Source organism: Parus major, chromosome 4A (assembly GCF_001522545.3).
Source record: "Parus major isolate Abel chromosome 4A, Parus_major1.1, whole genome shotgun sequence".
In the NCBI taxonomy this organism is placed as follows: Eukaryota; Metazoa; Chordata; class Aves; order Passeriformes; family Paridae; genus Parus; species Parus major.
Window position 1 is genome coordinate 2,788,177 of NC_031772.1, and position 25,530 is coordinate 2,813,706.

The 25,530-nt window shown below is 38.6% G+C and overlaps 1 long non-coding RNA gene across 1 annotated transcript; it reads left to right on the forward strand.

Annotated features, from left to right (window-relative positions):
* Positions 1 to 7,076: 7,076 nt before the first annotated feature.
* LOC107203665 lies at positions 7,077 to 12,271 on the forward strand. The gene is made up of 4 exons (XR_001521298.2): positions 7,077 to 7,267; positions 8,075 to 8,177; positions 9,793 to 9,839; positions 9,967 to 12,271. It is a non-coding gene; the product is annotated as an uncharacterized LOC107203665 (long non-coding RNA).
* The last annotated feature ends 13,259 nt before the right edge of the window (positions 12,272 to 25,530 follow it).

Below are 25,530 nucleotides of genomic sequence, written 5' to 3' on the forward strand. Positions count from 1 at the left end.
GCAGCGCCGCTAGAGGGCGCCGCAGGCAGCGCTACTCCCTCACGGCCTCCTGCAGCTTCGCAACTCAAAAAGTACCAAAAAAAGGTTCTTTGTAACGTTGAACAGGGAAAAAACAACCCCAAACCACGGTATTTTTCATCGCTACAACTTAATTTCGGTGCCTAGTTACTGATTATTTGGGAGGCTGCTTTAACCTTGCAATCTGCCTGACGCAAGTCGTGATCTCGCGTAACAGCATCAACGAAGCGCCCAGGGAAACGTCCCTCAGAAGGATTCAAATTAAGATATCTCTCAATTAGTGTCAAAAAAGCAAAAAGGCAATTCTGGTTATATACTCACAGGAATTTTAGAGCAAACAGCAAGAGAAAAAGAGTAAAAAACAGCTTCAAATACGTTGATCAATCGGTTTTGTTGAGACTTAACGCACCTATGTCTAATTCAGCTTAGCCTAGGTCTCCTTTACTTTTGGGTTTAAAATCTAGATTTCAGTGCAGTAGAAGATAATTCATTTTATTCATGTTTTATATAGAGTTTTTCTTGTTGCTAGAGAAAGAAAATCCCTGTTGGAGAAAAAGAAAAAAAAAAAAATAAATGCTGTCCTAAACCATTTCTATGTTGAAATCAAGTTGTTAGCTCACATAATTTCTCAGATTGAAGAATCTGAAGGGAAAACCAAAACAAATTAAGTATTGTTCTTATGTTTACTCCTAATTATATTGAAATGCAAAAAAATAATATACAGAACTGGACCATGACAGTTTGCAGATAATGCATTTGATGTATAGTAAGACAATTGACAACAAAATATTGTGTTGTTTTTATTTGCAACATGTGGCCATTACTTTTTGTAGCTAGTAGCTATGAATATAGCCTAGAGGTCTCAAATTTCCATTTATCCAGTGAAATAAGTGTGTACTCCATTCCACAGTGTCATAAAAAATATAATTTTAAGAAGTGACCAAATTTGTACTTGTACTTTGTGGTGAGGTAGAGCTTGCTTCAAAAGTTGGTTACTTATGCCTATTAGTTGAAAAGAACATGAGAATTAAAATATACAGGTGACATTTTCTTAAGTGTCTTAGATATTCAGTTTAAAAATAGATATAATTGGTTGCACTACTATGGCAGTTATGGCTTTGGTCATGGTAATAAAAGCTGTAGTTGACCTGGAGCAAGGAGGATTTATGTAAGTGAGATTTCACCCTCCTGAACTCTTATAACTGTTTTTAAACTAATATTAATCAATTAATATTATGTTTTGACATTTTAACTCTATCAGTATAAATTGCAAAACTTGGGCACAAAAGCACCCTAAATTTCATTAACTTCCTCTGAAACGGAACTAAAAAATGAAAACAGAACTACAGAGGGCCAGGATAAATCATCACTGTTGTTCAAAATTGTTTGGCAAAGAAATTAGAAATCAAGAGACTGGCAAAAAAGTTTCAATCCCATACATAGTCCAAGCCCAATCAATCTTTATGAATTTAAAGCATATAATCCTAGAGAACATACTTCTGCAAACATTTTGCATTACATGCTGCTAGTTTGGGTTTTTTTTCCTAATATTCTTGCTTGTGTTCTCTGGAAACATTTTAAAATCATTGAGGAACAAATGAGTTTTGAAGACCACACCTTTCAGGGTATAATCAAAAGTTAGATCATTAACATTATTGAAAATATTTTCATTTTTCTACAGCATGTAAACTCATGAACCAATATAACCCTTTGCGTTATACTGTGAAGTTTAATTAATCTAAGTACACCAGAATATTTATAACTTTATTTGTGTTTATGTATGAATTTTATATTATTGAAGAAACATAATTTGATCCACTAGTATAAAATAATATATATAAATTAATATTTTGGGTTTTAACTTGATAGGAAGAATAATTTTATTGTCTGATAAGGCAGAAGGCAGGCTCTGTGTCCAGACCAAGAAGGAATCTTGGGCACAACCCTGAAAAATTGCCTGTACTCCAGTTCCAACATTAATCTGCATGAATAAAATGTTAAAATCTGCAGATATTTATCCCCATCTTCTTTGTTATCATCATTATTATCAAGAATATCAGATAAAGAACTCAGGGTTAGTGTTAGGGGTTAGGGTGCCTGTCTCCTCCAGGTAGCTGAGATTTTTATTACTATATTTGTTCTGAGCATCATTATTTCAGTTACTGAACTTTTGCTATCTTGAACACATATTTTGGATTCTTTGTCAGGAATAATTTTTTATGTTTGTGTTCTTTACATTAATTTTGTAGAGAAGAGAGCTACTGAACAAAAGTCACTGCCGTGGTTTTGATAAGTTTTCTTTGTGTGCCTCAAATAAATGAAAAGGCAGGGTAAGGCCAACTAGAAAAAAGCTGCATTTCCACACAGTGACCGGAATTGCTGGAAATATAAAGAGAGAAGTCAGAGTCACTCACAAGTTATTGAAGCTTAACAAGTTAATCCATCATCTGACCCGAGCAGGTGGCCGAGTCGGTGCCCTCTGCCTGTGGCAAGGGCCTGGTGACTCCATCACCTTAAACTCAGCAACACTGTCCTGTCCCATATCCCCAGGTGCTGGAAACATGGGGAGGAGCTGGTGCTGTCTCCATGCATTGCTCTTGTAGACACTTGTAGCCTGAACCCCTGCCTATAGAGACACATTTCTGTCATAGAATTCCCTGCGCAGACAGGACCAGCTTTTGGCTTTATCATTATTTCCATCGCTTTAGTGTAGATCCAATTACACAGGTATAAAATGTTTCTACTGGCATACCCTGGCATCAGTACAACAGCAGTTAAAGAGATAACTCTAGGACTGGGAGAGATGTGTGAATAACAACAGCTGATCAACAGCCATGCTGATAAAATTTAAATGAGATCAAGCCTAAATCTTATCCTACACTGATAATAGGAGTGTCTGTTATGTGTCAGGCTTACTGGGGCTAAGAGGAGAGTAAGGCCAGAAGCTGATCTCGGTAAAACCTCCCTCAGGTTCTCAGGAGTTATCCTTTAATACAAGCCAGAGTTATCCAGGTTTCCAGCTACACTGTGGGCAGTTGTGTCCTAATGAAAATCCACACAGGCATGGCAGCAGTAAATGCCAGATTGATGATTACCACCTCAGCATATACATTATGGCACTGTCTAACTTTAACTACACGTTGCCTTGTTTTACAATTCCCACAGTGCTCTGCACTGTTTCAGTATGTAAAACAGAGAAATAGACTGTAGATCTCTTTAGAGAATATTGTTTTCTCCTGACCACAGCCATGGGTCACTATATAAAAAGGCAAAAGCAATTTACTGTGATTTTTCTCCACTTCAGCTTCTAATCATTTGCTTGTACCACGTTGTAAATGTAGAGCAGAGTCTGTGGTCTATGCTAGACCTGAAATAAAAATGTTTCACGTTGCTCTGTGAAGGAAAAAATGTTCAACCTGCAATCTGTACTGCCATGCAGTTCAGGGCTTTTTCCAGCCATAGTTAAACAAAATGGTTTGTCAGAACTGAAAATAAAGTATGCGTTGCTGTTGATATGTCTGCCAAATTTAAAACATGATATAAACCAAAGTCGACAGCATAAGCCACTCAAACAAGGCCTCAGGGATTCCAAAATGTGCCTTAATATTTATTTTTCATACTTGATTGCAGGTTATGCACAGGTAAGTGTAGTGCTGCCCTGAGGGTTTTAAGTGTAACGTAGTCAACCATGATAATACCTTCAGTATCTCAGAAGACAGTTCTCACAATGACTAACAGGAAATGAAAGCAAAGCTGAGTGTTTTTTCAGACTAGTTTTCAGTTTCTTCTAGAGTTATTTTATAGATTTATAGAATGTTTCCAGAATTTGCCTATTAATAAGACAAAACCAAGTATTACCCCATTTGTGACAGTCTGTGCTCCAGCACTCAAAATTCCCCTAACATTAACTTGCTTTCATAACCCCGTAATGCATGAGAAATTGCTGTCTTCCTCTCTATCCACTACTTCCTCCAGTAATTTGGACTGATATTTACCAGTCATTTCCTCAAAAATGAATCACTAACCACTGACACATACATATATGAGTGACAAAAACAAATGAGCCTGAATTAGTCTTGTTCAGGTGCTCCCATTTGTTTTAACTTATCACTTGTTGGCGGAACATGTAAGAACTAGCCATACAAATATCGTGTCCTCACAGACAGTTATCTTAGCCTTAGTAATTTTAAATATTGGATCGGAAGATGCTTATTTCTCACATGTGGAGAACCTGAGCTGTGCCTCAGAAGAAAACTTCAAATCAGAACCACCAGCTCTAGCTGCTTCCTCTTGTACTTCTACAGAGCTACATTTGTTTTAGCAGGGAGCAAATTCCAAGCAGCTTCATGTTGATAAAATAGCAAGGACACAGAAAAAAGGTACTACTAGAGTCAATTTTATCTCTGACAAAAAGAAGGTGAAGGGCAAAGTTTCTCATTGGAGTGTTGCACAGTCTGTTGCTGGAAGTTATACTTGAATGAGATCAACAAAAATCAGCATGTGAGTGATGAATCACAAAACATAATGCTGTATCTTTAATATTTGTTTCTCTTTGAGGCTTGCTTTCCCTTGCTTTGGCATTTATGGCAACTAAATCTCCCTGGAAATGCATAGTTTGAGAAGTGGGAAGCTTTCATGGGAAAGGAGCAGTGGAGTCCTCGTGGCCTTTGCTGTAAGCAACTCTGTTGTCACAGTGAATTCACAGGGGACCAGGTCCTGTTCTTCCCCTCCTGCTGCTGGATAAACTGGTATTTTTACTTTGGAGTCTTCTCCATTATCACTTCATCTTAAAATCTGGCTGCTACCAAAACAGCTCCTTCTGTCATTTGTTTTAACACCCATGTTGGTCGGGGAGCCAAATTCTACTTGAAAATATGGGATAATAATTCAAATCATTGTGGTTATCATCTCTGCATTGTGATTGCCTTCTTGGCTCTAAGAAGAGGCTCCATCACAATTCAGTGCTAATTTTGGAGGTACTGTCTTGTGACAATGGGGAGCAGTTCCTTTCCCCTTATCATCATCTTAGCTGTGTCAATTTATTAAATGTTAAAACACAACCAGTACAGATCTTATTCTATTGCAGTGTTTCAAGACTACTGTTGAATTCACTAGTTATGAAAAATACAGATTTTTACTCTTGGTTTTCTTGCTCACTAAAAGCAGACTGCATGCATGCATGAACTGAGAATTAGCATTGGAAGTTTCTGTGGGTTATGAAGCTGTTCACCTCCAGGGACTTCAGTGACATTGTACTAAACTGAAAAACAGAGCTGGAGTGGTTAGTTCTGTCACTAGGGCCCCTGAAATGTACTTAGAACCTTTCTCATGGTATAGTACTCACATTTTTAATTTATGTTGTGCAGGAAGAAAGTTAAAATCTTATTTCCTTTGTTTTTTCCTCCACCTCTTGTTTCACTGTTGCCATAGAGACAAACGATGGGTACCATGATCAATAACAAACTACCATGGGTACAAGGTATTTCTTTCTATTTTCTTAAAACTATGTGCAACAAGATTTTTATATTCTGGATCTTCATTTTGAGACTATTTTTTTTTTCTGTAAACCAGTAGTTTACACCAGTAAAGTACCAGTAGTAGGCTTTAATTTGTACCCCTCTATAAAAGAGGTTTATGAAGTAGTTATTCAGAGTTTACAGCTTCATTCTTCTCTTTGATTATTGTTAATGAGAACTTTGGTTCTCATTGTTTCTTTGTCCATTATGTTGAAGAACCATAAAGTATTCGACTCTTACAGAAGGCAAACGAGCATCTTATGTTTCTTATTTTACACCTTTTCCAAACCTAAAATTGTTCTTTTCAATTATCTTTAACTTTAAAATGCTTTCCTGTTCAGTCCTGCAATTTTGCTCAATGGTGAGGGAGATGCCATTACCTTAACCCAACTTAGCTTGACCTGGCAGACCATTCTTTCTCCAGACTTTTCCATGGACTTTTCTCCACAGCCCAGTGCAGCAGAGTGCAGAGATCCCTCGAGCAGTGTGGCTTCATCAAAACAAATTGCAGCTGGGCAGATTAGCTCTGCCTTCCAAACTGGGCTGATACGATTGTGTTCAGCCACTCTAACATGACTGTATTGCTTTTAGGCTTTATTGCTGTGTTTCTGCACGCTGCTGCCTTTAAGGTGTGCAGACCTGCCTGCTTGGTGACCTCTGCATTTCTGAGGCTGTGACAACTCCTTTGCAACATTCCAAGGTTAAATTCTCAGTGACCATGTTTTGTGACAGTGAGAATGCTCTGCTACAGTAGAAAGGCTTCCCAGTTCCTTCCTCCATGCCATCATGGCTGAATCCAGCCTTGCACTATTTCCACTTTATGTTCTATTAAAATCATTAAAGATGTTCTTTTGGCATCACGAGAGTGACCATGAAATCTAGCCTGCCAGAGGGTGGTGAATCCAAACGCTTCCCAGAATAAAAAAGGTAATTGCTAGCGAGCTGCAAACCTCAGTTTCAAGAAATAATGGTTCTTATTTCCTGTCCTAAGCAGCTGATCCCATGTACTGACTGCAGGCACCAGTGCCAAATTCCTGCAAATAAATCTCATCACTGGGCACCTTCTACTTTGCACCAACCCCAAAATGCATTACTGCTCTGGCTATTTAAAAACGGGAAGGTAAAAAGCATCTCACAGAATTAATTTCCTCTCTTTCATGAGAGGGATATAATGCATTAACTGATTTGAAAACAAGAGTGAGCCTCTTTTCTAACATGGTCACTCACTAGGCGGGCTTTCCACAGGGCACGGGAGCTGAAGTAAACAATCACTTACATAGAAGGAAACTCTCTAGTGCCCTGCCCTGCTGATGCTTGTAGAGAAAGGAGAAAAAAAAACAAACAACCTACTAACATTTCATTGCATGTTGAAAAGAAAGTGTAAGCATTCTGTTTCAAAAGCTTTAAAGCATAATTGAAATTCAACATGCAGATTTCTGTGTTATTACAATGCTGCATGCACTAGCTCATTTGCTGAGCAGCCAGCATTTTAAACCACACACTGCAAGAACTTTGTGTTGGTACAATAACAATGTAGAAAAATTAGGATGACAGCACCAGTATGCTCATCCCCATAAACATTCCTCAGCTGAAACAGGAACTACAGGGCAGTGCTAGCCTATGTATTATGAGACCGGAATATTTCTGCTTCCATGTGCAGATGGAGCACAGATCACTAGTGTGCTGACAAGCTGAACTCCAAACAAAGAGATAAGCTACATATGTACTGGCAGGTAAGCTCACTGATCTTTTTAACCCAGTGAACATCTGATGTGATGTGAGATTCACTAAATTGTAGATTGCAAATCAAGGTCAGACCGAAGGGTGATTTCGTATTTTGTAATATTCTCCCTGCTTCACTGACTGAAAGCAGTTGTGAATTCCAGAATGCTTTTTTCTCTTTTAATCTGATAGTAATTTGAAAATGTATTTGACTACAGAACTAAATGTATCTCAACTCAAACAGGCAAGAACTGTTAGAAAAAATAGTCAAAGAAAAGTAATTTTATTCTTACTGTATCCCAGTGCTGCTGCTGCTGTGCACAAAGGCCAGCGTCAGAACTGGGGTATCATGTCCATGGCTAAGGGGGGCAGGAGGCTGAGCTGACACTGGAGTTCTCCAGTGTAAACCTTCTTTTTTTCTGATTACAGTCCCAGCAAAGAGTTGCATTGGGCTGGGAATGTGTGGCTGGAGCTCCCCTTTGCTCTGGGAGATGGATGATGCTGGCAGAGCAGTGCAAAGCCACAGAGCACTGGGAGAATCTGGGTCACTGTGCAATGTGTTCACTGTGCCAAATCATAACAGTAGTGAAACGCTCAGACCACTAACCTAAAAAGGAGCTCCTGCTTGCTAAATTCCCCTCTTAAATATACAGAACAACTTTTATTGACATTGCAAGGTAGTTTTTGGTTTTGTTCTCAGAATAAGTCATGTTAAATGCAAGTGTGTACAGAGGATCAGCGTGTGAGAAAAGAGTATTTACACACACGGATGTGTATTTACACTCATTGAGGTTTTTACCATTCATGTCATACTGCAGGATTCACTGTCAGTGGGAGCACTGAATGAAAAGCCTGTTCTCCAAATCAGTCCCCCATTTATCTACTAAATCTTTCCATTTCATCCAATCTAAAGAACCATCGGTAAGTAGAAAATATAATCTATACATTGAGGCAAGGAATACATTAGCTCTGCAATAAGGATGTGAAGGAAAACGTGCTCTTGGATTATAGCTGTATTTGCCTATAACTGTAGATCATTTGCAAGGCAGGCTGAGTGAAAATAAAAGATTCCCTGGCAACCCTCCCTGTCTCCAAATGCCTGCTCAGGCAGAAAAAAACAACCACCCTGCATACATATTCCAATGAGCCACTGCGGGGCAGTAACAACAAAAACATTCCTCAGCAAAACAAGGGGCTTTGAACAGCCACTTCGCCTTCTCTGAGCAAAGGACACAAAGAAACTGTTCTTCGAAGAAAAGCCGAACATTAGGATTTCCATTCTTACATTGCAAAATGTTATTAGTCTTTTTGGGAAGCATTTTATAGCTGTGCTTAGCTTCAGCTCCTCCCCCGGAGATGCTGGCAAAGAGCGATTTTGAAGCTGTTACTCAGTTTTAAAGCGGTGAATAGAGGTTGTGTGTGAGATACTCCGTTTAAGACACTATCTGGATTTTCTGTGTGTGCATAAACTCTTTTCTACCTGAGGGCTAAGTAAATAAGTTCTTTTCAAGTGATTATTCTCTGTGCAGGAATTTTCCCATGTAAGGTATAGAAACCCCTGAAGATTAGGTATTTTTGTGCTGCTTTTGTTCCTCTCAGGGCAAAATCTTCAGTGAACAGAAGTTATTACCAAAAAATTATTTTATATCTTAAGGGTAAAAGAATAGACTTTGTTCAGTTTTGGATGTAGCTTGGAATCAAAATTACTGAGCTGCTTTGTAACCAACATTTCACATCTAGAGGTTCAAAATTAGATCAATAGTTTTGCCTTCCTTTCCTCTGCCCCTGCCATTCTGTAGATTTAATAATATTAATGGACTATGAAGAAATTCACTGTTCTTTCTTTTTGCATAGTAGCAAAAGTGGGGGGGAAAAGCCTATTTAAAGATCTCTAATTACAATCTGAATTTTTCTATAAATACAAAACTTCCTGTAGCAGCCATTCCAAATAGATATTGCCCTTTAGTGCTGCAGAAATTTGTACCAGATTAGTAATGTGTGCTGCAATATAGATTCTGTGAAAAGTCCAAGCATCTTACTTCAATAGAAGTGTGAGGAAAAGAGGATCAAGACGTACAGAGAGCTGAATTGCAGCCATGGCTCTTCAGTTACACTTTGAAGATCATTTTCATTTCCATTTTGATCTTAAATCTTAGTCATAAGTAATTAACATTTGGGGATGCATGACAGATGGTATGTGCCACCTTGTCTTTTTGGGCAGTCTTTTCTTGTCTTGGCTTTTCAAGACATATTCCAGACCTAAAATAATTCTTTTTTGGGGGTGGGGGGCAAAAAAAATGAGATAAATGAACATACTTTGGCTTGCAGACAGCAATGTGGAAAAGTTGAAAGTTTTTTCTACTATTCAAACATTCCTCCAAATTAAATTTTATATTTTTTTATATTTAAAATATTTATCAGATCTGTAGGTTGTCAGATCTAGAGTAGCCTCCAATTTTAAAGACAATAAGGTTATGAATGTAATGTAAGAATCACCAGGAACATTATTGAAAGTACTTTTCTCCTTGTATCCCAGCTGATGAATGTTGCAGCTGATCCTACTGCTACTCCAGGGTATGGAAGGTAAAGTTCTCATCTCATCTGCAAACTGGAGAACCCTTAGTGATGTTCCTTGGATTTACAGCATTCAGGATTCTCATGTTTACCTTTATCTTCACACTTTGCTTTGCTTTACCTTTTCATCAAACAGAAACATCATGAAAAATTAAGAAGAAAGCAAGCATTTGGAAGTTGTATTAATTTAATGTTGTCTCGGGGACTAGGCAGCCAGCTGAAGTTTCAATCAGAAGATCTCCAAGTGCTCATGACTAAGCCTGCAAGGTGATATTAACCATCATCTCCAAATTTAAGTTTTCCATCATTACTTTTTTAAAGAATTACAGTAACGTTCTAGTGTTTATTCTAAAAGTGGATAATGTGCTTATGATGATTAGATCCAAGAATTTTGCCTCAAAAGAAAAAGGTAAAAAGCAGCAGGAAAAAGTTGGGAAGTTCAAAAACACCCATTCATCCTTATTCACCTTGAAGAGTCAGACATAAATTGTGGGAGGAACTTATAGAGCTGAGGAGAAGGGATCAGGGGTTAAACTCATCCTGGAACTGTCTTAAAGCTCTATTTTAATCTCATTGTTTATCTTCTCCTGACCAGCTTGTATGAGAAAATACAGGAATGAAATAAGAAATGTAAAAGATCATCAGATTTCAGAATCCTGCTTGCTAGTTATTGGTTTGCCTTCACACACTCTGGAAACAAATCTGTGCTGGCAACACTGATTAAATGCAGCAGGTATAAAGTGTAACTGGCAGTTAAAACCTTGTTGAACACTGCAATGATACTGCATTTCTTGACTTGGAAGGTTGTTCATCCAGCCTGCTCAGCCAGGGTGTTCATCCGGCCCGTTTACCATTTATGAGGCATTGTGTTAGCATTGAATTAGCTTATAGATTGTTTTAATATGACTTGGAGCAGTAGGGTGTATAATTGTTTGAATGTTTCTTTCCACTGACTGCACAGCATTACTTCTTTCTGCACCTGAGAAGGCTTTTTCCTCCACCTGAACACTTAACAAGCAAATTTCCAGATATTCAGAAGCAAATGCAAACAATTTAGAGCAAATCTTGTTCCTGCGATTAGGGCCTCAAATGAAACCCTACCAAACACAGCCAATAGAGCTGAGATTTTATTTATTTTATTTTTTTTTTGGCAACATTTTCTCTTCTTTTCTATGTTGTTGTGGTTTTTTTTATTTGCTTCAGGAAGGCATTGCAGTGTGACACCCTTCCTTATCTTAATTCCTGGTTTTTGAAGAGAAAAATAGCTTTAAACCCTCAGTACAGTAAAGTCTGTTCATACAAAGCATGTGAAGACTCAGTGGAATACGTAGCTCTTTGTATCACTTAATGTTTGTAGCCTTTTGTACCATTTAACATTTGTCAGGCTGCCATTTCTTTTCTGCCACAGGTTTTGGGTGCTGTGTCATATTGTTGATGTTATGAGTTAAGTTTCCTATTAATCCCTAGGTGGACTTTAGCAGTGAAACCCAGGCTTGGGAATCCCTATGAAACTGCTTTGAATTGCCTACACATATACAGTGCACACAGTAATCCCATCAATCATAGTGGTGTCTGTTAAATGCCATTATGTGACTTAATTAATGTCTGCCTAGCATTTTCAGATTCATAAGCAGTCAAAAACATTACCATGATGTTCTTAACAGCTGCTAAATTTCTTTTATAAGCCAGAAATAAAACACAGAGTAAAGGTGGTCAGACGGGCTGGCAATTAATTGGAAAATCACCAAAGAGTACATGGTGAGGGAAGCAATTACTATAAAATGCAGAAATGAGAAAATGCAGCCATTAGGGATATCTGGTATTAAACCTTCAAAGGAATGTAAATATTTAATTTTTTTTATAAAAATTATTTTTGTATAATGCATTAGCTTGCAATGAATGTGGCACATATAGCATGTAAAAGTACTCCTTGGTCAGCAAGGGAGGCAGCACAATGCCAAACATTAAACCTTGTGTGAAAAACACGTTTATACTGAGCTGACTGATGAGACGACAGCATGTTTATGTTGTTCTAAGTATAAAACACCGTATGCTTGGATTTAGAGGCTCTTTTAGAAAGTCATTCCATTTAACAGCTTTGAGTTTGGGTCAGCTAAATGGACGTGCCACAAATGGACTGGATGAGTGACATTACAAGACCAACTAAAGTAATTAGCAATAATGACAATTACAGATACTTTTTATTTAAAGTTTGTGATATGCTGAGGCTTGCAATACTCTTGGATGAGGCCTAATGTGATAGCTCTTTTATACATAGGTAGATGAAGAAGGTTGAAGTAACCTGATCAAGGGCTCCATGTATGATCCTTACAGAGTCACAGAAGCACAGAATGGTTTGGGTTGGACAGAACCTACAAGACCATCTAAGTCCAACCCTCTGCCATGGGCAGGGACACCTTCCACTGTCCCAGATTGCTCAGAGCTCCATCCAGTCTGCCCTTGGGCACTTCCAGGGATTCAGGGGCAGACACAGTTTCTCTGGGCATCTGTGCCAGGGCCTCATCACCTCACTGTGAATAATTTTTTTGCTAATATCCAATCTAAATCTTCTGTCAGTCATTTTGAAGTCATTCCCTCTTGTTCTGGCACTCCATGGCCTTATAAAAAGTCTTTCTGTATAAACTTGGGTCATACTCCCATGCATGAGACATGATAAAAGCATACAAACCAAACAAATGCTATTACAAATTAAAGGAATCTCACTTCTCATTCCAAATTTAGGAGGAAAAACTGTGTCAAATTAAAAAAACCCACGAGGTAAGTCCCTCATGCTGGAGTTGTGTGATCATTGGTAATACACAAGGGTGAAATGTCAGCAGTGCTGACAAATGTCCCAAATGCCACTGTAACTGCCACCCTTTGGCAGCACTTTGGAATGAGGAACCCAGGAAGATGGGCTTTAAAAAGTGTTGGCTATGAAAATCAAACTTTTAGTTTGTACAATTTGCTAAGAAATATATCTTATACACAGAGCACTGAATTACTCAGTAACACTGTGTAAGAGAACGCTGCTCTCAAACAATAACAGTACCTCACTTTGGTAAGACACATTTTTCCCTCTGAAGAACTTGCACACAAAGCAGGAGGGGAGCAGGACAGGAAACAGGCTCAGAGTGATCTGCTTGGGCCCCACATGGGAAAACAAGAGCAACACAGACTCAGGTTCCCCTGCTCCAGCTTGTACATCAAACACTGTGCCATGTTCTGAGCCAGCACAGCCCTGGGAGCTTTGTTGCTATGAGAATACTACACAGTTACAGGTAAGTGCCCAGCAGCATCTGGGATCCATTGTGTTTGGTACTTGCCACTGAAAAACTGCCCAGGAGAGTTCTTTTGCTTTTTCAGAAACCTATCATTGACACAAGGGAATTGATATCAAAAGAGCTAGAAAATGATTTATTGGAAAATGTTGTTCTTGTCAAGTGAACTCGGCAGCTGAATGTAGAAGCAGCTACACTTTTATTAGACTAAGGTAAAATAAGAGGTGTGCACAGTTCTGGAGTCCCTCTAAGGTCCCTTCATCAGTTATCATCTTCCATTCTTGTGAAAGGAGCACTGAGATCTCCAAATCGTGTACCAGCCAAAGTTTCTCTTTCCCCCAATCTAATAAAGGTCTCTTTATAGCAAAAATGCTGCTGTCTCTCTCACTCTCTGTGAAAAAAACTCTGCTACAACTCCATTATGGAAAAGGGTCTTAAAAGCAACAGCACTTAGGAGAGCTGTTTGCTTCTGCCAGTTGATTTTGTGAAGGAGAGGTTTACAGATGTGTGTCTGTAGGTACAAATTAAAAGCAAAACCTGCCATTGCATCAAAAGCTGGATTTCTATTTGATTCCTTAAAATGCACTCTATATTAAACATAGTTATGAAAAATAATGTAAATGACAGGACAGCAAAGACAGTCTTTTCTAAATAAAAAAGCCAAATTTCAGAGAAAAAGAGAGAGATGCTCAAGAATGATTTAAACACACTTGAGATCCTCTGAGTAAGAGGAGGAGGAGGTAGTGCTAGAACATAAGCAAGAGCATGCAAGCAGCATGAAGAGAATGAAAATGTAGAGTAAGGGCAAATGGGACCAGTAAGACAGGTAGTAAATGAATGGAGCAGGAACTAGGATACAAGGACTAGGATACAGATGTGGAAGACAAGACAGATAGCAAAGAACAGCAATAAGTACAGCAAGGAGCAAAAAATAATAATTCGGTCATAGCATCTTCCAGTAAAGAAAAATCTAGGGTTACACTGCCAAGGGACACATTTTGCAAAGAATCTTACTTAAAATTCTGCTCACACAGGTAGCTGTGTGATCAGCTTTGCTCTCACTGTAAGGCTGCATGGACTAATACTTTAAAAAATACATCACTATACTAAATGCTGCTGCATTTTAATGCTGGTATGTAATGTAAAACTGGCTGAAAACTCACAACTTGTTAGTGCTTTGAAATAACAGTAAAATCTTGTCACAAACCGCTAACTTCCTCTCTGGCTTTGTGCGTGGCAGCGCGTCTGCAGCGGAGCGCTGTGTACGGAATTGGAACGGGAGCACTCGGCTGTTTGGTGTCACTTGAGACCTGGATCTCATCTGTGTGGGAACGAGGCGGTGGCTGTGGCAGAGAGACAGGCTGTGTGCTGGAAAACAAAGAGAGAATTCTGGCTGGCTGGGCTGGTGTGAAGAATCGCTGCCGTGGGGCTGAGCTGAAGGTGTGCGAGGAGAAGGAAACAGGAGCAGAGCGAGAAGCCAGCTGTGAACAGCTCCGCTCGCTTCTGCTACTGAGCGAGCTCTTCTAGAAAATGTCAAAGAACATCCTCATCATCTAAAGCCATTTTTAAAATGATTGCTAATATGGCCCAATTATGTTTTCTTTCCCTGCACCCATGTGTTTAAATGTGAAAGAAAATGGTGAGAGTGACTGCTAAAGATGCTTGATAGTGCATATTTGCTTGGAAGTATATTTTCATATCAAGCAAATGTCAGTGCAAACACCTGCAATCTGCATTGCTTGTAACTGTAAGAAACAAATGTAAGTTGGTTCACCACCACCACAACTCTGAATAAAGCTCCTGCTGCTCTGTGGCTGGTACTATGTGTATTTTGCACTTCAAAATGTGAAGGAAAGCATGATGATTATTAACAGTATTGCTCCTTGTTCCTCCCAAAAATGAAGTAAATACTAATTTATGGTGTTCATGAAAAACAAATTGAATTACAATGGATTTTGAAGGGAATGTTCTGTCAAAATTCACTCTCTTTACAAGTAATTTGGTTAACACTTAATTTCAAAGTAAGTGCAGAAACAAATTAAAACATGATGCTGTAAGACACTGAAATCAATTTAAAAATTATTCCAGGTACCACAACTTTATACTTTTATTTTTTTTTTTCCTCTCTCTTTATATATGAGAACCTAAGATCAGTTGTGTTAATCAGCAGAGGAGGAGAAGGGGCTGTGCTGAGCTTAGACCAGAAGTCCATTAAATCTGTATTCATTCCCTCCTCTGTTGTCTGACACATTTGTGTAGAAAACAAAATCCTCACATCCCTTTGCTCTGTGCCTGAGAAATGTGGAAAAGACACGAGTTGCCCAAACTTTGCTCTGTCCTTTGAGCCTGCAGTGAGCAACTGGAGAGCGGCCACAGAGGTATGGATTTGTCTCCCAGTAATTTCATGTCACAGTTTGTCCCTGTAAATGAAAAACCAAATGGTATTTCTGAGCAGATGACAGGTCTGGTCCTTCAGGCTTTCTGGGTCTGAAGAAAAATCTACTCATGTCAATGAAAACCTGCAAAGTGGTTTCTGTGGGGAAGTGGCTGGGAAAACAGCCTGTGGGGCTCTCGCAGATGTTACGCTCAACATTTGTACACAAGGTAGGAAAAAATTAGCAGTCAAAACCTGAAAGTTACAACATTTGGCTTGGATGTTTTTGTTATCAATTTCAACCATTTTCTTTTGCTTTCTTTTTAATTTTCACCTAACAAGGAATAACACAAAATGCTTAAAATGTGATTAATTCTAAAAGAAAAAGAAAAAGGGATATATTTATTATTGCATTTACTTGACATGTTGTTACTGCCAGTCTATTATGTTGCAGGAACAGGAATATAATGGAAGGACTATGTGTGTGTGGATGTAACTTATAAACTTCTGATATTAACCAGTACCATTTTTGTTCCTGCTCTTGTTCAAACACTTACACAGGATTCCATCCTCGTGGAAAGCATGGAATAATTTATATCAGCCCATCAGGGTCTCCTGCACAGTCCTGGGTTTTGATATAAAGGGTTACACCCTTGAAAGGGGAATATAAAACTGCTAACTTGGAAATAACCCTTAAATGATTTGAGGACATTTTTATTCAACTTTAACATCTGGACAAGTGCACTGCTTAGGCCACAGTTTGGCCCACCTTGTTGTCTGACTTTATTTAAAATAATGTATATTCCCTCATTCTATGGAAAACTGTATTGTATCTTGTCACCTCAGAAAGAAATCATTTCAGTCCCAGTTTAAACAGATTATCTACTCATTGGAAATAATGTTTTTATTTTACTTTTTATATAAAGTGTTGGAAATGTTTTTCATTAGCTTGCATAGTCAGTCTTCTGAATCCAGACTTCTATATAGTTATAATAAAAAAATGAGTATTATGCTAAGTAGGAGACAGTAATATTCAACTGTGCGTTACAAATCACAAGCTCCTTGTAATTAGTAAGAAATTCCTGATTAATTGCAACAAGCTATAAAAAAGAAAATATAAGTAATATTGTAACTGAGTTTTTAACTTGTCAGTGTTATGGGATTAGTTTAAAAATCAGATTTTTTTTGGTAAATTCTTTACATTATTTTTCTAGCAGTTCATGAGTAAAAGTTAAGAGTTTTTAATTCAGAGAAAAATATTGTAATGAGGAATCATGATATTCTAGTCGGTGATGTATGAAGAAATTAAAACAATACATTTAAGGGATTAGTAACTGGCAAGTCAGAGGGAAATTGTCATCCAACTGAAAACCTTCTGATAGGATCCTAATGTAATTGGTTCTTTGTCCTTCACTGCTTGACACATTATCAATGAGCTTGAAGAAAACATGAAATCATCCAAGTGGATTACACCAGGCAGATAATGAAGAGGCCGGGTCGCTGATCCAGACAGATGTGGTGAAGTCAGACAGGTGAGATTATTCAACATCATGAGCAGTGACTATGGAGGGTAAAAGAAAGTGTGTGATGGTGAAAAATGAAGTGTATGTAGTGGTGGGAAAGCTCAGGCAACTGCAACATGAGAATTAAGTTTAATCCCTCTGTATGTTCTGTGTGTGTATCAAACTGTACGTTGAATATGTAATTAGGGAGTTTTTATATGGACCCTCCATTGTCCATGAGTTCATTGCTTCCAGAAGCTGTGAATATGAACCACAATCCTCTGTAGGTGTCAATGGCCATCAAACTCACATTAAATCCAAGGTGCAGCATTTCAGGCAGGACATGTGATACCTAAATTAATCATATTCTTATGAATAATCATATTCTTGCTATAAATACTAATTTTTTTACCTATTCTTTGTCACTCTCATACAAAATTGATGTACTACTTGTTATTCCTGCATTATGCTCTCCAGACTTCTAATCTATTTATTTCAAACAAAGAAACAAGTATGTAAGTTGAGCTTCACAAATGTATCACAAAATGTTCTTTCCCTTTGGTAAGAATTTGGTAACTGAATAGTCAAGTTAGAAGAATAATACAGTTGTTTTTCTGGAACAGTCTTTCTGCTGCACATCTCTGTAGGATAGAACTCAGTAAAATGTTACATTCCTTTTTGTTTTCCATCACTGTCCCCTTTGTAGCAGAGTGAGCCCTCTCTGCATGTGAATTGTAAATCTTGCTTGGTGCTGAGTGCCCCAGCTTCGTCCTTTACGTGAATATTGTCACTATATATATATATATATATATATATATACAATGCCATGTGGCATTGTATAAATCTTTAGAGGTAGATAAAAGAATAGTATTAATATTGATTCTTGTGGCACTCCTGTACTTGCTGCACTCCTTCAAAACTATTCCCACTTGCAAGTCTCCTTTGATTTGAAATCTGCTTTCATTAATCTACTCCAGCAACTCAGATATTTTAAGGTAACTTTGTAGATTTGCTCTTTATAATAAGCTGCCTCTAAAGCTCTGCAAAAGTGTAGATAAACTGTGTTACTTCTCCAGCATCTTTCTTAGAAAGTGTCCCTTTTTCCTTAGGATTCCAAAATGTCTTTGTTAATATCCTTTATTAATGACTGAGGCAACTGAAGGGTTTGAGAGGAGAGTTTATTGTGTTTTAATAACCTTACAGACACTGTAAAGGTAGGGAAACCACAGGGAAGAGCTTTGTTTGGGGAGCTGGACTTCAGCTGGGATAATTCTCCTGCTCAGAGGTTGGTTTGTGTGAAGACAGGGATTACCTGTTAACTGAACAAGTGTCTGCATGAAAGGGACCTGCCTGGGAACCACAGAACTTAAATGTTCCTCTGTTCCTTGTTTTGATACTTGGACTTTATTAGTCACCAGCTTCTCTACTGATAAGACAGAAAAATGAGCCCATTCCACAATGGATGTTTTGTGCTTTCCTTTATTTATAAACTCTTTTGGTACCCAGATATCCTCAACAAGCCTTTATTTTACAACTGGCTTGCTCTTGTCTTACCACAACAGCTGTGCTTTGAAATGGCCATCATAGATTCACACCTTTTCTACCTAATGAATTAATTGATTTGCATCTCTAATGATATTTTAGCAGGATACACACGTGTGCTACTTGATGTCATTCTTATTCCTTGTTGTAGAAAATTATTTAACAGAAAATACTGTAGAAAAGCTAATTCTGAAAGTATGTGTAATCAGTAGAATGGCTGGTCAGCTGCAGTTGGTAATGTATAATTTGAAAATAGCATTTCTGTTTAAAATTTCAGGCTGCTCTGCATCCTCAGTGATTACTTGGGCTCAATCCTGATTTGAGATATTATCAGTGGTGAGTGAGTCATGCTTTCCTCTTCCCCCTGGCTTGTGATGACGAGTGTGTTAAAGATCCTTTGCAGGATAAATTATAATGCTTGGAATTTGTTTTCCTGTCCAGTTATGTAATTTATATTAGTTTTCTGATTGATCAAGTGTCTGCTCTTAAAAGTATGCTAAGAGTTTCCTTATGCTCCTTTTGAACCCTACCAGAGCTCCAAGTTAAAATTCTGCTGATGAAAACTGATACAGCATTAAACTGAAACAGATGTTGGTGTGAGAGCCAGGGAAACAGGGAACATTCCCTGCTCCATGTTCCCTTTTTTGTTAAACAATGCCCTGGAGGCTGCAGCATCCCTGGTTTTTGTCAGGCCATGGCTGCACCAATGAGCCTTTATTGTCCTGAGCAGAATGGCCTGGGGCTCCTGCCTGTGCTGTGCCACAGAAATACCTGAACCCTACAGGTCTCCTGCTGGCCTGGCCCATGGACTGCTTCTCCTGGAAGAACCTCGGAGCTTTGTGGGTTCCTTGTTTCCAGGCTTAGCTCTGGTCCAGTCTCCAGCAGGAAGATGGGATTTGTGACTGGCCTGAGCCCAGTCCTGCCTCTGACCCTGTCTGATCTCTGGGGAAGGTTTCTCCTCTTCCAGCTGTGTCCTGTTTCATCCTGTAGGACTGTGTCCCCTGTTTGGTGAGGCTGCACTTGCCTGGTTTATCTCTGAAATTGGAGAAGCCCATCTTCTTGCCCTTCAAACTGAAGGAGAGTAGGTTAAGTTAGATATTATGAATAAATCCTTCCCTGTGAGGGTGGGGAGGCTCTGGCACAAGTTCCCAGAGAAGCTGTGGCTACCCCTGGATCACTGGAAGTGTCCAAGGCCAGGCTGGACAGGGCTTGGAGCCACCTGAGATAGTGGAAGGTGTCTCTGCCATGGTGGGGAGTTGGAACCAGACAGACTTGAGGGTCCTTTCCAACCCAGGCTGTTCTCTCATTCCCTGCTGATCTATTTGTAGCATTGTGTTTGCAATCTCTGGAAATGTTTTTTTCAAAAATATTGTGAAGGTTCTACCATCATTCAAAAGCTTGTGTTGTACAGTTTGCACAAAGCAACTTTGTGTAAAAAAAATAAGTAAAAGAATCTACTTTTTGTTTGAAGGAGAAAATTTTCCTGCCAGTGAAGTTCCCACATCAGCAATACTGCAGAGATGGGCCAAGCAGATGAAATCTGATTAAGGAATGTTTCCCTTAAAGGTAATCTTACAAGCATAAGCAAAATTGACAGTTGCCATCTGTAATCTGGAACTTCTCTAGATTTCATTTGATTTCTCAAAACCTGTGAATTTTGAATAAAGAGGGAAATCTCTGTGGTTCACATAATATGTTTAGAGACATGAAATGCCTAGACAAAAAAGGCAAGAAAGGAGAAGGGAAGAAAATCAATCATAATGGTATTTCTCCATGCAAGACTACCAAGACATGGTGAAAAAATCTACCATGGGATGAGAATCTTCTCTATCCCTTTTGGACTGTATTTAGGATAAAGAATTTGCTTTTGAATAAATTAATACAACGAGTGAGAATATTTCTTCTTCATGTCAATAAGAATTTAAGAAAGAATTGAATGCGAAAAAAAGTATTTTTTTTTAAATACTTTTAACATTTTAAAAAAAGCTGGAAAATCTGACTCTATTTTTAGTGAAGAAACTCTATTTAGTGGGTTTAGTTTCTGAACATGAAATCAAACCAATCTTAAGCTTTCTGAGAAATGGGAGTAATTTTGTAGCAGATAACCCACAGAGCTGTTTGGTATCTGAGCTGTTTTGCAGCATTTTTGTGTGCATTTGTAGTTTGTATTTGTGTCCTGTGCACTCCTGTGGATGCCCAGAGCAGCCCAGGGCACTCTGCTCATCCTGCAGGGTGAGGGAAGCAGAGGTGTCAGTCCAGCAGTGCTGCTGTGCCAAAGGAATGGGGGAAAAAAGAGCGTTTCTTGTGCTGTTTCTGAGGTACAAAGTAGCTTAAAATGGTATGACAGGAGACAAGAACAAGCTTTTGAAAGCCCTGAAGCAAGTGAATGTTTTGTAACAGCAAGGTGGTTGGTTAAATCCCACTGTTCTGTGGAGGATGTGCGAGCTGATAAAGCTTTTCTGCAGGAGTGTGTTTGCATTCTGCTTTTAGGGTAGAATCCTTCTATTTGAGTGGCTGGATCTCTGCAAAGGAAGAAACAGTGCCCAGTATGAGAGAGGTAATGGAATTAAAACCTGAGAAAAATGGGCCACACTGGAAATCCCATATGCAATGAGTGAAAAACAGGTAGATGTAGATTTGTGTTCCTTTCCCAGCTCCATTTTACCTGATAAATAAGTGATGCTCAATATTTCAGTAATGGAGATGTGTTTTTATTCACTCAAACTCCAACAAAACAATTCAATGCTATCTTCTGAGTTTCTTTTCACAGAAGTTGGGGTAGAGGAAGAATCCAGATGGGCAGGGTGATCATCCTCTGAGGTTTCAGTCGTGTGTGTCCTTCTGTCACACACACAGCTCTCATCCTTTCTGTTTCCCTGTCACAAGGATAACTGGGAGCTCCCACTGGATGTTAGCAGTTAGGGAAAAATTGGGGAAAATTAGGATTTGAAGTGTGTTTAGCTGATTAGGCTGCAGTAGAGTATTTTAGATAGCACACACAACAGGGTGCTGCTACAAAGACTGGTACAGTATCAAACTAAGTAACTTTAAAAGGAGCAAGATGATTAAAATAGGGATTTTTTTATTTTTTTAGCTTGCTGTTGGAGGTTTTTGTGTAAAATTACTTGGTACCTCAGAGTGCCAAGTAAATCTGCATAGCAGAATGTCTGGTGAATCTCAAAATATTTTTGGCTGTTTTCAGAATTATTTTGCAATTACACAGGAAGTAAGTTCTATCTCATTGTATATTTCCAGCCTGTTTGCAGTTGGTTTTATTTTAGTTTTAAGAGGAAGGCATGGTGATTCTAAACTGGTAGTCATGACGTTTATACACTTTCTAAAAATTGGTAACGGAATATGTTCTTCATAAGAATTTTTCCCTTTTAGAGATGACAAGGCCAAATAAATGTGGAATACTTTTCATTGTGTTATGTAGCCTGAAATCCATTTCATTTCAACCCAATGGGATCATCTCTGTTGCCATATGGAATCAATCATGTATGTTGCTTTCTCTGGGTACTTCTGGTTAAGTCAGGCTGCCTTCTGCACTGAGCTGGGATGATGAGCAGAGCGTTCCTGTGCTCTGAAGCAGCCAGAGTATCAAAATTCAGCTTTTCCCACATCAGTTTGGTTGTGTGGAAAGTTATGTCCATCTTCCCTTGTATATGAGTGAGTTAACAATATGTGCACCAAGTGCTAACAAAACTGGACTGCATAATTTATTTCTCTCTTTTTTAATTTCCAGCCCAACTATTTCCTATGTAAGGATTTCTGTTTCTGCATGGCCTGCATCTTTCATTGCTTGCTTACCCTCTTAGTTTCACTTCTTGTTTTATATTAATTGTGTGGCTAGAACTTTTATTCAAAAGAAAAAGTATCTGAGTACTTTATTTCCTTCATTTTTCCCTGTCCCTCAAAAAAAACCAAAAACAAAGCAAAACAAAACCCCAGGATTTCTTAAATGGAATGAAAGGCATCTTTATTCTTTAGTGGTAAAAAGAAAATTCCTTTCTGTTTCAGCAGGATGAGAACCTTTATCATATCTCTTAAAATGGTTTAAAGTGGAGGATTTTTGTCAGCTGTCAGCTTGAAAGGTCATGTTTTAGGCAGTCAGTCCTAAGCCCCTTGGATAATGTTTACAGTGCTCTCAAATGACTTAAAATGGACTAAATTGTTTTCAGCCGACAGTAGTAAAGGTCATGGAGGAAATCTGTTTAGTCGGCCTTGCTTGCTTCCTAAGTACACACAGTAAAAATGTGCCATAAACTGCAGCAAGACAGGAGTTTTAAAAGCCACTGGAGGCTGAGGGAATGGAATGTACCTCTCGTGGGTAGAAATTGCTTGGCAGAGAATTCGCTAAGCAGGGGTTGCTACGGAACTTTTGTCCAATCCCTGCTAGGTTCTACCTTTTCCTTTTGTTGTCTCCTTTCATGTTAGAGTTCATTACTTGAAGAATTTGTGGATTTTGGGGTATTTGCTAATCTCAGTGTGGGTGCTCATAACTTCCAGACACTCTAATGAGAGGCAGACACAATCTTAAGGCGGTGGGAGGGTGGAGCAGATAAAAAAGATTGTGCCTCAGTGCTGAATTTCCTTTTCAGCCCTCACTTGCCCCCAGAATGTGGATCCTTTCCCCTCACTGTAAATGCCATGGTGTTGATTACAGTGACAGCTTGTGCTGTGTAAGGTATTGCCAAATGTAATGATTAAATGATATTATTAGAGAAAAGCAGAATAAATTACCTGTTTGTCATGGATCCGGTTCATAATGGCATTTGCTGCTGCATTTTTTTCTCATTGTTCTCATCCAATCTTCCCAGAAATGTATTTCCTAAATTATAACAAAATGCATAGCAATTAGTTTGTCATGCAGTACCTGATATTCCATACAAATACAAATTTCCTTCTGTGAGTGCTGGAAACCTCAAAGTAGTAGGAATTTTACACTGGAAATCTCCAAGGAGAGACACAGCCAGCCTGCTTTTCAACACTTAAATGGCCCAGGTAACCTCAGCTGTAAGGTTTTTACCAAGAGTGGATGAGATCTAATTTGAGAAAAGTAAGTGAAAGGATTGTCTGCCTCTCTCAGACATTGTGCTGCGTTCTTTGGAGTGATGAAGAGCAAGCAGCAAAGAAGGCAGTTCCCTAATGATGTTTTTGCAGATACAGTAAGAGAATAGAAGAGCTGAAATCTGTGTTTGAAATGTGCAAAGTGCTTGCACAGTATACAATTACAGAAAACACTATGTTCCATTAGCCTAATTCCATTACTCCCCAACGAAGTGGTTAATCCAGGGAACATGAGTGATGTTATTATGAAAAGCTTGTCTGGGTTTCATCTCCTGCTTCTGTGCCAGGTGGAGTCTGTCTGCAGAGTCAGATGGGCACTGAGTGAGGTTCTGTGATCAAATGCCATGGAAATAATGTGTATTTAGCTGGCTATGTCTTCACTGTTGAACAAATGCTGACTTGAATGTGCAAGAGGTGTTTGCTCTAGAAATGCCACGTGATTCCTAATTTCATGTAATTGTGGGAAATTCTCCCTTTTTTGCATGAGCTGAAAGAAAAAGATTTTGTATTTGACACTCAAGCACAGCCTTAGAACTTCTACATTTTATATCTAAAATTACACATTTAAAGGTATGTGAGGTCACCTTATTGCAATTCCCAGACTTAATTTTTAAGTGGTGTGACATCATAACTATAGAAAACAATGTATTTGTGTACTTCAATACATTTAGGGTATTTGAAGGTAAAAGTGTCTGTGAGCCATTTAAATCTTGATTTAGAAATTCTAGTTGAAATACTGCTTTGAACTTTATAAAACTTTATGAAATGAAAACATTTATGAAATGAAAGCCTTCTGCCCTTAAGTAATGATCAAAAGTGAGAAATGAAGTTATATGGGGTGGGAGGGAGCAGCCACATTTTATTCTGTGACACAGGACTAATGCTTAGTAGCCTTTTGGGGCTTTGGTTTGAGGTTCTTTTGTTGGTTTGTTTGAGGTGATTCAGTGTGATTTGAGTCATTTGTCAGCTATAAATCAGGCTAAACTGAGTGCAGCACTTTGCTTTTCCACCTCTGTCTCTCATCTTCCTTCTTCCATAACAGTTTATCACCGTGGCCAGGAAAAAGCTCAGTTAGGAGGACAGGAAGACCTTGTTCTGCTGTCATGTTTTCATCCCTAGATATTAGTGTGTCACTCAGATGGATACGGGTTGTTTTGCTGCATGTCACTTATGACAGACTGAAGGACAACAAAAACAAACTCCTCCAAGCCTATAGAGAAAGAGAAGTTTCACAAAGTCTGTGTGACCAGACAGAATTAACTCTTGACTGGTTCAGCTGTTCAGAACAGGGCAATCTGTGTGTGTTTAATCATTGTTCTGGGGTTGCTGAGCTCCTGGGAGTGGCTACGAGGTCACACAAAAATTGTTGTGATGGAGCAGAACTGTGGAGAGTAACTAAATCAAAGATTTTTATTTTTTTTTGGTGGCAAAATAGCATGCTAGATAATTACACATATTGCAGAAAGCATGAATTAATTGAAAATAGAAGTTAAAAAGGTTAGAGAGGAAGGTGGCCTATTAGAGCCATTCTTATTGATTTACTGATTTTAAACTTCCCTCAGCTTTGGTTTAAAAGATTCCTGTTGAGTTGCTTTGCTATGGAAAGACAGAGTTAGAAAACCAGTTTGTCTCTCTGGAAAAGTGACCAATTACTACCATTTAAACTTGGCTTAGTAATTTTATCTTTATATTACTTAGTCTTTTTAAATTTACTTTGCATGAGAATTTTCCCCTCTGTCCTCGGTGTGTGTGCACGTGGAGCTGCAGCTCCCCTGGGAGGAGGAGGAACGATGAGCTGGGTGTCTTGCCCTGGCTTTTAGCACCTCAGAAGAACAGCACAGAAATGTGTATGTAACTCTGAATGGTTCTTTTACTGGCATTAAATTTACCTCGGGCAATCAAGTACCCATTTTATATCTGCATTTGTGTTG